Source organism: Pseudophryne corroboree, unplaced genomic scaffold (assembly GCF_028390025.1).
Source record: "Pseudophryne corroboree isolate aPseCor3 unplaced genomic scaffold, aPseCor3.hap2 scaffold_1447, whole genome shotgun sequence".
Classification (NCBI taxonomy): Eukaryota; Metazoa; Chordata; class Amphibia; order Anura; family Myobatrachidae; genus Pseudophryne; species Pseudophryne corroboree.
The window spans coordinates 41095-54948 of record NW_026968076.1 but is presented as its reverse complement, the minus strand read 5'-3'; the positions used below and the strand labels follow the sequence as shown (position 1 = coordinate 54948).

At 39.1% G+C, this 13854-nt stretch overlaps 1 pseudogene; it reads left to right on the top strand.

Moving 5' to 3' along the window:
• Positions 1-6787: 6787 nt before the first annotated feature.
• On the top strand, positions 6788-6906 carry LOC134997592 (5S ribosomal RNA; annotated as a pseudogene).
• Positions 6907-13854: the final 6948 nt, after the last annotated feature.

The following is a 13854-nucleotide window of genomic DNA, read 5'->3' as shown; positions in this document are numbered from 1 at the left end:
GTCCCCTCTATTAAGTATATGTATTTTATAATTATTTTGTTAATTATTATTAATTCAGAGATTACGATAGAATGAGCAGATTCCCAGGGAGGCGAGACCCTAATTTATGAGCAGAATAGTTTTTTCTAGAGATAAACCCTATATATTCCATATGGGAAAAAGGAAATTAAGGGTTATTGACAGTAATTTTAAATTATAGTATAGTATTTAATTCTACGGCATCATTAAGCCCGCCAGGATAGATGGAGCCCATTTTAAACATCCAATAGGTTTCTTGTTGACATAATTTTTTATAGCGATCCCCACCCCTATTGGTTATCGGGATATGCTCCACTCCAATTAGTTTAAGGCTGTTGGGGTTGCCTTGGTGGGATTCGTGAAAATGTTGGGAGACACTATGAGTTGACAGTCTTTTAATAATATTTCTGCGGTGTTCAAGAAACCTAATTTTGAGTTTTCTAGTGGTGCGCCCTACGTATTTAAGTCCACATTCACATATGAGTATATATATAACATATGATGAATTACAATTGATGAAATGTTTGATTTCATATGGTGCCCCATTATCTTCAGTTTTGATGGTCTTGGTTCTATTGTCTATGTGGTTACAAGTGATACACCTGGTTGCTCCACATTTAAAAAACCCTTTAGTGTTGGATGGAAGCCAGGAATCTGGTTGGGCTATAATTTTTGGATCAGTTTTCAGAAAGCTGGGTGCTAGTGAATTTCTAAGGGATCTATTTTTCTTAAAAATAAAAACAGGGTCATTTGGCAGAAGGGGGGCTATTAGGTAATCTTGTTTAAGGATATTATGGTTTCTCCTTATAATTTGTTTGATTTGAGAGCAATGACTATTATAGGTAGAGATAAATGCTATTGGTTTCTCATCTTTTATTGGATTAGTTTTATCCTTTTTGTTGATAAGTAGTATATTCCTATCTAGTTTTTTGACTTCTTCAAGTGCTTTATTTAGGAGAGCTATGGGGTACCCTCTCTGTTCAAATGATTTTAGCATTTCAAATGCCTGAGCTTCAAATGATATTATATCGGAACAGTTACGTCTAAGGCATATAAGTTGTCCCCTGGGGATGTTTCTCTTCCAGGGGGGGTAGTGGGCACTAGAATAATGTAAATATGCATTCGTGCCCACTTCTTTGGCATAATTAGTAGTGTGAATTGTGTCATTTTTAATTTCAAGTGACACATCCAAAAAATTAATACATTGTGAGTGATATTGGTGAGTGAAGGATAAACCATAAGTGTTAGTGTTAAGAAAATCAACGAATAACTGTGCTGAATTTAAATCCCCATTCCAAATAATAAAGAGGTCGTCAATGTACCTGCCATACAGGACCAGGTTCGCCTCCCAGCCTCCCCTCCAGATAAGTTGTTCCTCCAATTCACCCACGTAGAGGTTGGCATAGCTGGGGGCGAACCTGGTCCCCATGGCGGTACCCTTGACTTGTAAATAGTGAGATTGAAGAAACAAAAAATAATTGTGATGGAGAATATATGAGATGGAATCGATAATAAATTTCTTATGTATCTCACTCAGGTCTCCATCTTGGGTAAGTCGATTAGAGATTGTAAGTAAACCTTTATCATGTGGAATATTTGAATAAAGGCTTTAGACATCCAAAGTTAGAAATGCATATGAGTCAAGCCATTTCACGTCTTTAATGAGTGATAGAAAATGAGTGGTATCCTTGATGTGAGACCTGAGTGTAGATACTCGAGGTTGTAGGTATGAATCTACTTAATAAGATAAGTTAGATGTGAGAGAGTGAATACCTGAAATAATAGGGCGCCCCGGGGGTGAAGTGAGGGATTTGTGTATTTTGGGTAAATGATAATATACTGGGGTGACAGGGTGTGCAGAATAAAGAAAATTGTATTCATCTTTGGATAAGACTTCATCATTTAGAGCCCCCCCTAGAAGAGTAGCAAGCTCCAAAAGGAATTCCTTTTGGAGCTTGCTACTCTTCTAGGGGGGGCTCTAAATGATGAAGTCTTATCCAAAGATGAATACAATTTTCTTTATTCTGCACACCCTGTCACCCCAGTATATTATCATTTACCCAAAATACACAAATCCCTCACTTCACCCCCGGGGCGCCCTATTATTTCAGGTATTCACTCTCTCACATCTAACTTATCTTATTATGTAGATTCATACCTACAACCTCGAGTATCTACACTCAGGTCTCACATCAAGGATACCACTCATTTTCTATCACTCATTAAAGACGTGAAATGGCTTGACTCATATGCATTTCTAACTTTGGATGTCCAAAGCCTTTATTCAAATATTCCACATGATAAAGGTTTACTTACAATCTCTAATCGACTTACCCAAGATGGAGACCTGAGTGAGATACATAAGAAATTTATTATCGATTCCATCTCATATATTCTCCATCACAATTATTTTTTGTTTCTTCAATCTCACTATTTACAAGTCAAGGGTACCGCCATGGGGACCAGGTTCGCCCCCAGCTATGCCAACCTCTACGTGGGTGAATTGGAGGAACAACTTATCTGGAGGGGAGGCTGGGAGGCGAACCTGGTCCTGTATGGCAGGTACATTGACGACCTCTTTATTATTTGGAATGGGGATTTAAATTCAGCACAGTTATTCGTTGATTTTCTTAACACTAACACTTATGGTTTATCTTTCACTCACCAATATCACTCACAATGTATTAATTTTTTGGATGTGTCACTTGAAATTAAAAATGACACAATTCACACTACTAATTATGCCAAAGAAGTGGGCACGAATGCATATTTACATTATTCTAGTGCCCACTACCCCCCCTGGAAGAGAAACATCCCCAGGGGACAACTTATACGCCTTAGACGTAACTGTTCCGATATAATATCATTTGAAGCTCAGGCATTTGAAATGCTAAAATCATTTGAACAGAGAGGGTACCCCATAGCTCTCCTAAATAAAGCACTTGAAGAAGTCAAAAAACTAGATAGGAATATACTACTTATCAACAAAAAGGATAAAACTAATCCAATAAAAGATGAGAAACCAATAGCATTTATCTCTACCTATAATAGTCATTGCTCTCAAATCAAACAAATTATAAGGAGAAACCATAATATCCTTAAACAAGATTACCTAATAGCCCCCCTTCTGCCAAATGACCCTGTTTTTATTTTTAAGAAAAATAGATCCCTTAGAAATTCACTAGCACCCAGCTTTCTGAAAAACTGATCCAAAAATTATAGCCCAACCAGATTCCTGGCTTCCATCCAACACTAAAGGGTTTTTTAAATGTGGAGCAACCAGGTGTATCACTTGTAACCACATAGACAATAGAACCAAGACCATCAAAACTGAAGATAATGGGGCACCATATGAAATCAAACATTTCATCAATTGTAATTCATCATATGTTATATATATACTCATATGTGAATGTGGACTTAAATACGTAGGGCGCACCACTAGAAAACTCAAAATTAGGTTTCTTGAACACCGCAGAAATATTATTAAAAGACTGTCAACTCATAGTGTCTCCCAACATTTTCACGAATCCCACCAAGGCAACCCCAACAGCCTTAAACTAATTGGAGTGGAGCATATCCCGATAACCAATAGGGGTGGGGATCGCTATAAAAAATTATGTCAACAAGAAACCTATTGGATGTTTAAAATGGGCTCCATCTATCCTGGCGGGCTTAATGATGCCGTAGAATTAAATACTATACTATAATTTAAAATTACTGTCAATAACCCTTAATTTCCTTTTTCTCATATGGAATATATAGGGTTTATCTCTAGAAAAAACTATTCTGCTCATAAATTAGGGTCTCGCCTCCCTGGGAATCTGCTCATTCTATCGTAATCTCTGAATTAATAATAATTAACAAAATAATTATAAAATACATATACTTAATAGAGGGGACATATATACAGTCCCTATATCTTCCTATTTATTATAGGATTTTGATAAAATCAATATATGGAATAGTAACTGGTTAAATTACAGTTTACTAATCTATGTAGGAATTCAACCCTTCCTTTTCCCATTTGATGGATGCGATAATACATTATCTAAAATACCTGTTACTAAAATTTATTACTCTATTTATAGCCCTAATATTGGCCCTGAGGGGTCATATTCCTAAACATATTTGAAAGATATAGGCTCTTGTCTAATAGGGAATAATAAATACAAAAAAACATAATTGTCATCCCCTTCTCTGGTTCCTTGGTTGGCGGAAGTACTATGCCCCCAATGCATTGGAGGGCGTAAGTAACGCTCACAGTGACCCACAGATCGGGATATAATTACGCTCACGATCATGCACAAATTAGGGCCAAAAATATGATTAGTAAGTCAACATGTGCCCGGGCCAGTATAAATAAAGATACTATCAGGTCGCTTAGCAACTGCTCCTACACTTTGTCGTACGCTGTGGACTCAATATAAGCAAATCCCGATCACGTGACAGTAGTCACGTGACCGGAAGTAAACAGAACATCGTAACCTCAGTCCCGTCTCTCAACTGTTTCCCCACCCATAATGTCAGTTGCTTAGCAACCGCTTCCATACTCTGCCGCATGTTGCGGACATAGTATAAGAAAACTCCGATCACGTGACAAGTCACGTGACCGGAATAGAATGTAACTACATAACTCCAGTTCCCGACTCTATCTCTTCCCCTACCTATAAGGGTAGCTAATAACCTTGTCCCCCAGGCAACAGGATTCACAACAAACACAGCCATTGGCTAAGGTCCGTTTGTACACTTCCTGTTTGCCCTTATTAATTTATTTACATACTAATAAAAACCTTTGAAACAACTCGTTTTCACAAATAATATACACATTTGTTATTCAACATATGTCACTTGAAGTAGGTCTGTCTCAGCTCTTAAGATTATTATGATTTTATGTATTTAGCTTAAAACATGGTCATGTAATTGCACTCATGTGTTCTAAGGGGCTAATTAGCCACCATATTAGAGGTGGTATATAAACCCCACATGTTTTAGACTGCACATACCTTTGAGAAAGCTGCCAGTTGGTTGCAGCGAAACGCGTCAGGTGCTACCAGGGACCCCTGCCAGGAAGTGACTCTAAGGAGGACCGAACCATTCCCCGAAGCTTCGTCCAGACGTCTTGCTTTATTCTCAGACTGCATATGGCAATCATCGCTTAAAGGACAGCATACACCGTAATGCATGAGGAGCTCTCCACTACAGATTCTGGAGCACATTACCCTCTAACGGTAACAAGTCCATCCATTGGACATTGCCTAAAATTCTGAGACTATTATATAAGCTGGACTGTGTTAATATAGGGGAAATACATCAGGAACGGTCACTGCATATATCTCCACGGAGTCCTAATATAACACCTGGCGAATTGGGTAGTCCTTTTATATGTTAATTTTATATTTTAATAATTGTATTATTTAATACTTGATATATGTGCATATTTTATCTAATACCTTACGTATACCTATTGTGCAATCTTAGGAATAAATTTGCTTTATTGAAATTAACATCAGTGTTGTTATCATCAAAACCTAGCGCAGTCACAAAACCCCCCTTTTTTTTGTGCTATAACATACGGGAGTGACTCTCCCCTCCTTCTTGTGACTGCAGCTCGACGAAGCATCTCACACCCAAAGCGCCCAATTACCTTCGGGTATTTTCTTTCCTGTCTACCAACATGGACTGATCCTCCTGCCACCTCCTGCAGCCTACTCGTCTGAGCCATCTTCTGTCCCGCTCGTCTGCCCTGCTGTCTACCGAAACGGACTGATCTTCCTGCCGTCTTCCACAGCCGACCTGTTTGAGCCGTCTTCTGTCCCGCTCACCTGCCCTGCTGTCTGCCTAAACGGACTGATCTTCCTGCCGTCTTCCACAGCCGACTCCTCCGAGCCGTTCCACAGGGTCATACTCTCCAGGGAAACAGGAATCTGCATTGCGCTGGATTCCAGCCTCCGCAGCGGCACACTATTTCATTGGTAATCAAAACTTTTCTGCATTTTACATCAGAGACCACCGCTACGGGAGATCAATACTTATATATTATTTTTAAATTATCTACCAGCGGGGCACCACGTCTCTTTTATATTAATGAAAGTGATCCAAACGAGCTTATTTACATATATAGCAAGCCTGTCGCAGGATCAACCTGTGGCAACAATATTCACATTTTGATTAGACATATGTTCTCCTAGCTTATCTCTAGTATTTTGCAACAATATTTCATTGCAGTTTCAAATGACATTTGTTATACTATAAAATCTCCTTTCTTCTTTTCTCTTTGTTTTCTGTACCAATTGATACAATATTTTTGTGTAACATTAGCAGTTCATTGAGTGTTTATATGGATCATTCACACCCCATCTTTCTGCTCGTGATTCATTTAGCCCTTTCTTTATCAGCTATAGTCCTTATAGCCACTAATTGTTAATTAAGCATCTCCCTTATTTTCTTAATTTTTACCACAGTATTACCTGATAACCCAGCAAGTTGTTTTTGTGTGTTCATCCATACTGGTACTATTTACAGTATTCTTTGTTTGCCAATATCAGGACCTTTTTTAGCACCAGTTTCAGATTCCCATGTCAACATTACATTCTTTCATGTCTTTTCTATCTTTCTGGACTCTCACCAACGATTCAGTCTCCATCTCTAATGCTGGCAGCAGATCCATCTATTCTCTTTCCACTTTACTTTTCTGTTGCCACCTTTTTTCATTTTTTTGTGAACTCTCATCAGTGACTCCAGAGTGACAAAAATCATCAATGTACCACTCTACTATCATACCACACTGGAAACGCCCGAATCCATCCCATCTTGGAAGCTAATCAGTGTCGGGCTGAATCAGTACTCAGGTAGGAGACTCCTGAGGAAGATCCAGTTTAGTAGAGCACAATTACCATGTCCAGTGTTTAACACTGACAGCAGATTCACACTTTTCTAATTTTTCTACTCTTAATTTTACTCACTCATCACCTTCTTTTGGCGGCTCTCATTGTCTGACTGAACAGATGTCTTGAAATTATTGCATAGGCTTAGGTGTGTTATATATCCCTTTTATCATCAAATTTGATTAAATTATGTACTGTGATCAATCTGTGAACCTACCATATGCAGGATAATCCTCAATTAACTACCAAAGCATGGCAGACAGTAGTGATTTGTAAATTATCACCAATCTTTATTGTTATTTTTGTTATCATTAATTTTGTTATCTTTAAATAATCAATCAAACTACTGATATATTTTACTAGGAATTTAATAAAACTGAATTAATTTAATATTTTCATGATTCATTACTTCTATTGACTTTCCTATGATACAAAGAGTGCACCCACAAAAGAGTCTTTTTCTTCTCCCTCTGTGTCTGCAACGCTTTATACTGACTCAGGGTGCACCACCCAATGTAGATCTGGATAGAAAATATTATTTTCTCAGACTCCATTACTTTAGCTTGGTACTTAGAATCTAACATTATATCTAGCCTGTGCGGCATACCTCCATTGCTAACATTTATACCGACTCACAATATGCATATTGTGAGTCGGTATAAATGTTAGCAATATATACCCAGCGGTAGCCTGCACAGCACATTTTACAGCTCAGAAGCTAGTACAAGAATTTGTATCTAGATATGGTATTCCAGAGATCATTGAGTCCGATCAAGGCACACACTTCACAAGTAAGGTTTTCCAAGAGATGTGTAGGATAATGGGTATAGAGTCCAAACTTTATTGTCCTTATAGACCTCAAGCGGCAGGCCTCGTATAAAGAGTTAATTATACCATAAAGAACAAACTTTCCAAGGTCATAGAAGAGACAGGCCTAAACTGGGTAGAGGCACTGCCCATCGTACTACACAGCATTAGAGTGACTCCCAAACCTCTCAGTCTGTCCCGTTATGAGGTGTTATTCGGAAAACATCCCAACCTGATGATAGGCCCAGAAGAAAGCCACTCCACTCTACACGATCTAACCACAAAATATGTCCTAGACTTGCATGAACAATTCAAACAGATACACAAGGGACTAATTCTCTCTAAAGCTGCTAATCAAAGTGACTTGAAATGCCATGATGTGAAACCAGGAGAATTTGTGATGGTTAGAAATTTCTTACGCTCTGGTTCATTTGTAGACAGGTGGGAGGACCCATACCAAGTACTGTTGACCATGCCCACGGCTATAAAGGTGGCAGAGAAATCGGCTTGGATACATGCATTGCATTGCAAGAAAGTGACTGAGGACGGAAAGAGCAAAGAGTCCCAGAAAAGCCCACCAGAGGAAGAAGCTGCAGAAACATTGAACTTGCAGGCTCTTTTTGAGGAACCCCAGTAACCAGAGACTAAGAGATAAAATGGCCTGGTTTGGTAAGATGTATGTTGAAAATGATATGGGACAATCCGTGTTGCTAAACCCCAACCAGGTGCAGAAAAGATTCAGAATGGCTACCGAAATTGGAGTATTGGTTCTAAGCCTGGGAGTAATAATATGGATGGGGGATTGTTGACTTACTACTTACTAACTAGGATGACTGAGGGTCCAGGGCAGGGGCAGTCTGATGGGGTGCATGAGGTGGCTTCCCCAGAGGGTATGTCTCTGATGACCTTTGAGGAAGTAATACATCCCTATCCTAGTCATGTACCTCTCATCACACCCCTAGACACAAGAAACAAAAGAAAAGAGGAAAAAGAAGAGTACCCAAACAGATGTCAACAGCTACCCCTGATAGCCAGATGTATTTGTAAATATTGCGGACGAAACCCTGAACAAAGATGGATAGATTGGTGCCACGATGATCCACTGCTTTTTGGAGGTGCACGCACAGTCAGGGCCCCCATAGAACAGACCGAGTGTCACAAGATGGTAAATGTGTATAGATGTATCTGTGTACACTGTGGGAGAATCCCCCAGAATGATTGTATAGTATGGTGTTATGAAGGTGAGGAGAGAAATCAGACACAACACTCAGACACACACCATACAATTCATGGGGGAATCAGGATTGATCAGGAATGGCTCCCCGAGGAAAGGGAAAATAAGAATAAAAACACAAAGACGGATGAAAGCCCCTATGAGGGCCCAGTGAGAAAAGCTAGGGTATATGAGGGGAACACCTTTGTAGAACTGGCCCCAGCTGCCGCCCATAGTAATGCTTTCTGTGTAGTACCACCCAAACATGTGGGAGAAGCTTATAAGACCTGCTTTATATGTATTCCAATAACAATAGAAGAAATGCAGAAGATAGAATTGCTACCAGGAAAAATATCACCTTTATAGACATTAACATGGAAACATTAGGGACCAACAACCCGGAAGATAAAATCGGGCGGTATCTCACCACCAGGTATAAGCTGGAGATCCAGCCTAGTATATCTGAAAAGAACTGTTGGGATATTGGTGGTAAGCCACAGTTTGAGTCTTTAGGGGTTACCCCAAAATGCACTTGGTAACAATAAGTAGCCCTAGGATTGACATATACATGCCCAGGGGCTTATTATTAGTATGCAGAGATATTGCATTCTCCTATTACCCAGCAAATCACGGGACTTTATTTGGGCAGACTCACTTTTGTAGCAGCTCATGCAAACATAACTACTTTGGACTCTCACTGTAAAGAAAAAAGGTCTTTATATCCTGATTGCCGATCAGACTTGTCACTACTCAGCGAGGCACAATACTCAGCATTAGCCTTTTCACTCATAGGAGCCCCAGGACTTAGCCTGTATAACACAAGGGTGATAAATAGCATAGCTTGTGGATTGGCTAAAACCATAAATGCCACCAGTACGGCTATTGCTCTTATAAATGAAGAACTCAGAGAAGTAAGAGATGGTATGATACAAAATAGGGTAGCCATTGAGTGGTTGTGAACAATTTAAAGGAATGTGTTGTTTTAACATCTCAGATAATTATAACCCCATTGAACAGAAGGTTAAGTTATTGCAGGATATACAAGAACATATGGCCCAATCGGCTGGTTGGGACCCCTTCAGATGGATGGGAGCCGGAATCTCAAAATGGCTTTACCACATACACTATGTTATGATAATAATACTTAGAATTTGTATAAGTTATGTAACAATCAAATGCTTGCCTGTCCTTGGACGATTATGTGGTAGAGTACTCACATGGCCTGAAAGGAAGCCAAGAACCAAGCTTATGGTAATGACTCCCGTTACCTACACTGCAGTAGCCACACACAGTGAATCAGTAGTATTATCACACACAGTGAATCAGTAGTATTATCACACACAGTGAATCAGTAGTATTATCACACACAGTCAGATTATCAGAAATATACCCTAATAGGTACTTACACGCTTCATATATGTACACTTATTAAGAAGGAACCTCCACCTATAGCCAGGTTGAAGAAGACAAGAATACATTCTGTCGCTACCTCTTTCATTTCTCTTATCTGTCCAAGTTTTCTAGAGAGTTGAGACTTTTCGTATCGATACTCAATGGACTCGTGCTGGCGATTGCATCCAGAGAACGGGTTTTCCTTTTCCTATCTCATATCTCACACTCATTTGAAAATTAATTTGAATATAATGAATATTTGATTTACTATATGTTGTATTTAGAGATGAAACAAAAGACAGGAATGATGGGAGGAAAAATGAAATATACATCTGTATTGCCTCAGAAATTGTGCTTTCAGACTTATAGTTATATATCTGCAATTGGCACTTTAATTCCCATAATGGTCAGTCTTTCTTACAGTGGAGTTTTCTGTCATCCTTTGTCCTAGCTTGTGACTAAGACTGTACGTGTCTAAATAGAAACCCTTGTATTTAGATAACCAGAACTTAATGACATTTTATGGGGTTTGATAAATAAATATCAGATGAACCTTCGGCTCTGAAAAGAGCATCATGACATAGGAACAGGAATAACCTCTTTGCTGACGAAGCTTATTGAGCGACTCTATTGATGTGAATGGGAGATCCAAGACTCATGGAACCAGTCTGCCATCTTCAGGAGAAGATCAGCCATTACATCTAGCCCAGCTGACCATATTTGAGATTTCCTGTTGGTGACCAACAACCAATCTATAATCCCCATGTTATCTGAATACACGCCCCATTGATTAATCAATTATGAATTATTGTATAATTATGTACTATATATGTAAGCCTGAAATCCCCTGAAGGGACGGACATCATTGATGAAGTCTGTGTAGGGTCACGTCTCTCTGCGCAGAAAAATATAGGCGTGGCCTCTTCTTTGATAATAAATTCTATATGCTGAATATTATCACAATGGAGACTCCCCAATTCCTTTAAAATAATTAGGCATTAACATAGTGATTGACATTAAGTGGGTGTTTCTGGGTGTCAACTGACCGTTTTCATGGAGTGTTCGAAAAAATGCTGGCGTGCCAGGAAAAACGCAGGCGTGGCTGGCCGAACGCAGGGCGTGTTTGTGACGTCAAATCAGGAACAGAACAGTCTGAAGTGATCACAGGCGCTGAGAAGGTCTGGGGCTACTCTGAAACTGCACAAAATTATTATGTAGCCGCTCTGCGATCCTTTCGTTCGCACTTCTGCTAAGCTAAAATACACTTCCAGTGGGAGGCGGCTTAGCGTTTGCACGGCTGCTTAAAACTGCTAGCGAGCGAACAACTCGGAATGACCCCCACAGTCTTCTGTACTGGACGATCCTCTTTTTTTACATTTATAATTAATTTTTTTTTCTAACTTTTTTTTTAGCTGTTTGAAAAATAGTTGTTGCCCTTACCGTAGTCTCTAGCTCCTAGTGATCTGTATTGAGGTCATTAGTACCACAGCGTTGGTTTCTTGACCTCATTGTCCCGGACTTCTGATCACTGTGATCTATGCACTTCTTGTGTTCCTTATAAAAGCACTGTTCAGAAATCTGCACTTTATCTTCTCTCCCCAATGTATGGTGGCAGCGCTGATATTCTGTGGGATACGCCTGATTCCTCTACTGGTTACTGTTGGTATAGTCCTTGCTAAGAAGGCTCTTGTTCTCCTGATAGAGTCAATGAATCCAGACCAGAATTGGTGATTTTCTTCTATTTTTTATATATAAAGTTTTTTTTTGTGTTTTTTTTTTTTTTACTTGCGTTGTGTTTTTCTTGTTTAATTAATGGTTGTTAATGCAAATGTAATTTTGTGTAACATATTTTTGAAAAAATCAGAGGGTCAGCGAGACGTTATGGAGCCAATGTATCATTTACTATTTGCTGCTAATGCCCCAAAAACAACCGGACCTCCCAAATGTAAGTAGAAGGGACTGCAGCAGGTATCTCCCATACCTTCATACATGGACATTTCCAGGCCAGGGTCAGGTAAATTTTTTTTTTTTAAACAACAACCCTAATTCACCTACAAGTTGTCAAAGTCAAATTGCACATTTTGATATTTAGAATACACTATGGAATTTACCAATGGATGAGTCTACGATGCATGAGTCAAATACGCATGCTAATGGCTAATATGGTAGGGGGCGCGAATGACCGTAACGACAAGTTACTGTGCGCATTACGGTATAAGATGCATTTGTTAATAAATATACTGCAACAAAATAGCAAATATTTCTTACATACACTCAAATGTATTACAGCCAGAAATACAAATTCCTATATAGTGTGTAACATACAGTATCAGATTGCTCTGTCCAAACAGCCATTGTTTCCATGGAAGATAGACCTTGGACTGAGTGAATGTGTAAATACCGTTGTTTGCCCCAATTGCTAACACGAACAATTGCGTCTTGGTCCCGTGTTGCTCTGACAAACAATAAGACAGATACGATACAATAGCTAAAGATACGCAGATTCTTCATTGTGTGCTTAACACACATTCATGTAAACCAGAATCCTGTGTATTTATATTCAATAAAATGCAGACCAGATATTGATACTTGTATTAAGAGTGATATGTCATATGTATTATGTATTCTGGCTTTATGGTTTACACAGCACTGACCTGTCCCCTACACAATGAGTTATACATAGCCTTTACACAACTGGTTAAGTGTGTGTGTGTGTGTGATATATATATATATATATATATATATATATATATATATGTGTATTGTTCCATTGAATATCAAGGACACCGTGTGTGGGATCAAATTGTTCAGGGTCACATAAGTAATAATTCGGTGGTGGTGAGGATATTGTCACATATTGCGGCAACAAGTTATTAGCAATACCGGATTCATGTATATTACTGTATGATACTGTGGTCGGTTTGAACTGGTCTTTAGGTGGAAGCCCAGAAGTAAACTGTAATCACATCACAAGATTAGGTGTCACTCAGTGTTCCAGCTGACCAATGACACATGGTGTACTGAATATGTCCCGCCCCTGGACCAATGGAAGATCTTACATTCCCCATTGTACTGTTATTGGAACACTGTATAAAAGGACGCACCTGGCCCAGGTTTCAGTCACCTTTCTCAGAGGTCATCTTGTAAGACGACTGAGGCCTGGAATCCGGTGGCGCAGCGTATGTATGAAGGTAACTGATCCTATTGTATTGGTATAGTTGTATTGCTAATTGTACTTGCATTTATTTCCCATCTGTTGTATATTATTGCATGTATTACTGTATCTTTGAATTGTATTGTGTTGCTACAGTGCAGCATTGTTATCCCTTTGTGTCCGCTAGGGACTAATATATATGGTTATTGGGTTGGACCTTTAATCCAAACTCACCCATCTGTCTCGACTAAGTTATTTTGTTAATCTGGCGAAGCGTCAGGGACACTTCCGACACTCTATTAAGGTCTAAGTGTGTTATAATGCTGTAGCCATATATATTCACCAAGGTGTTACGAGAGCATCACAACGCTCAAAAGGTACGC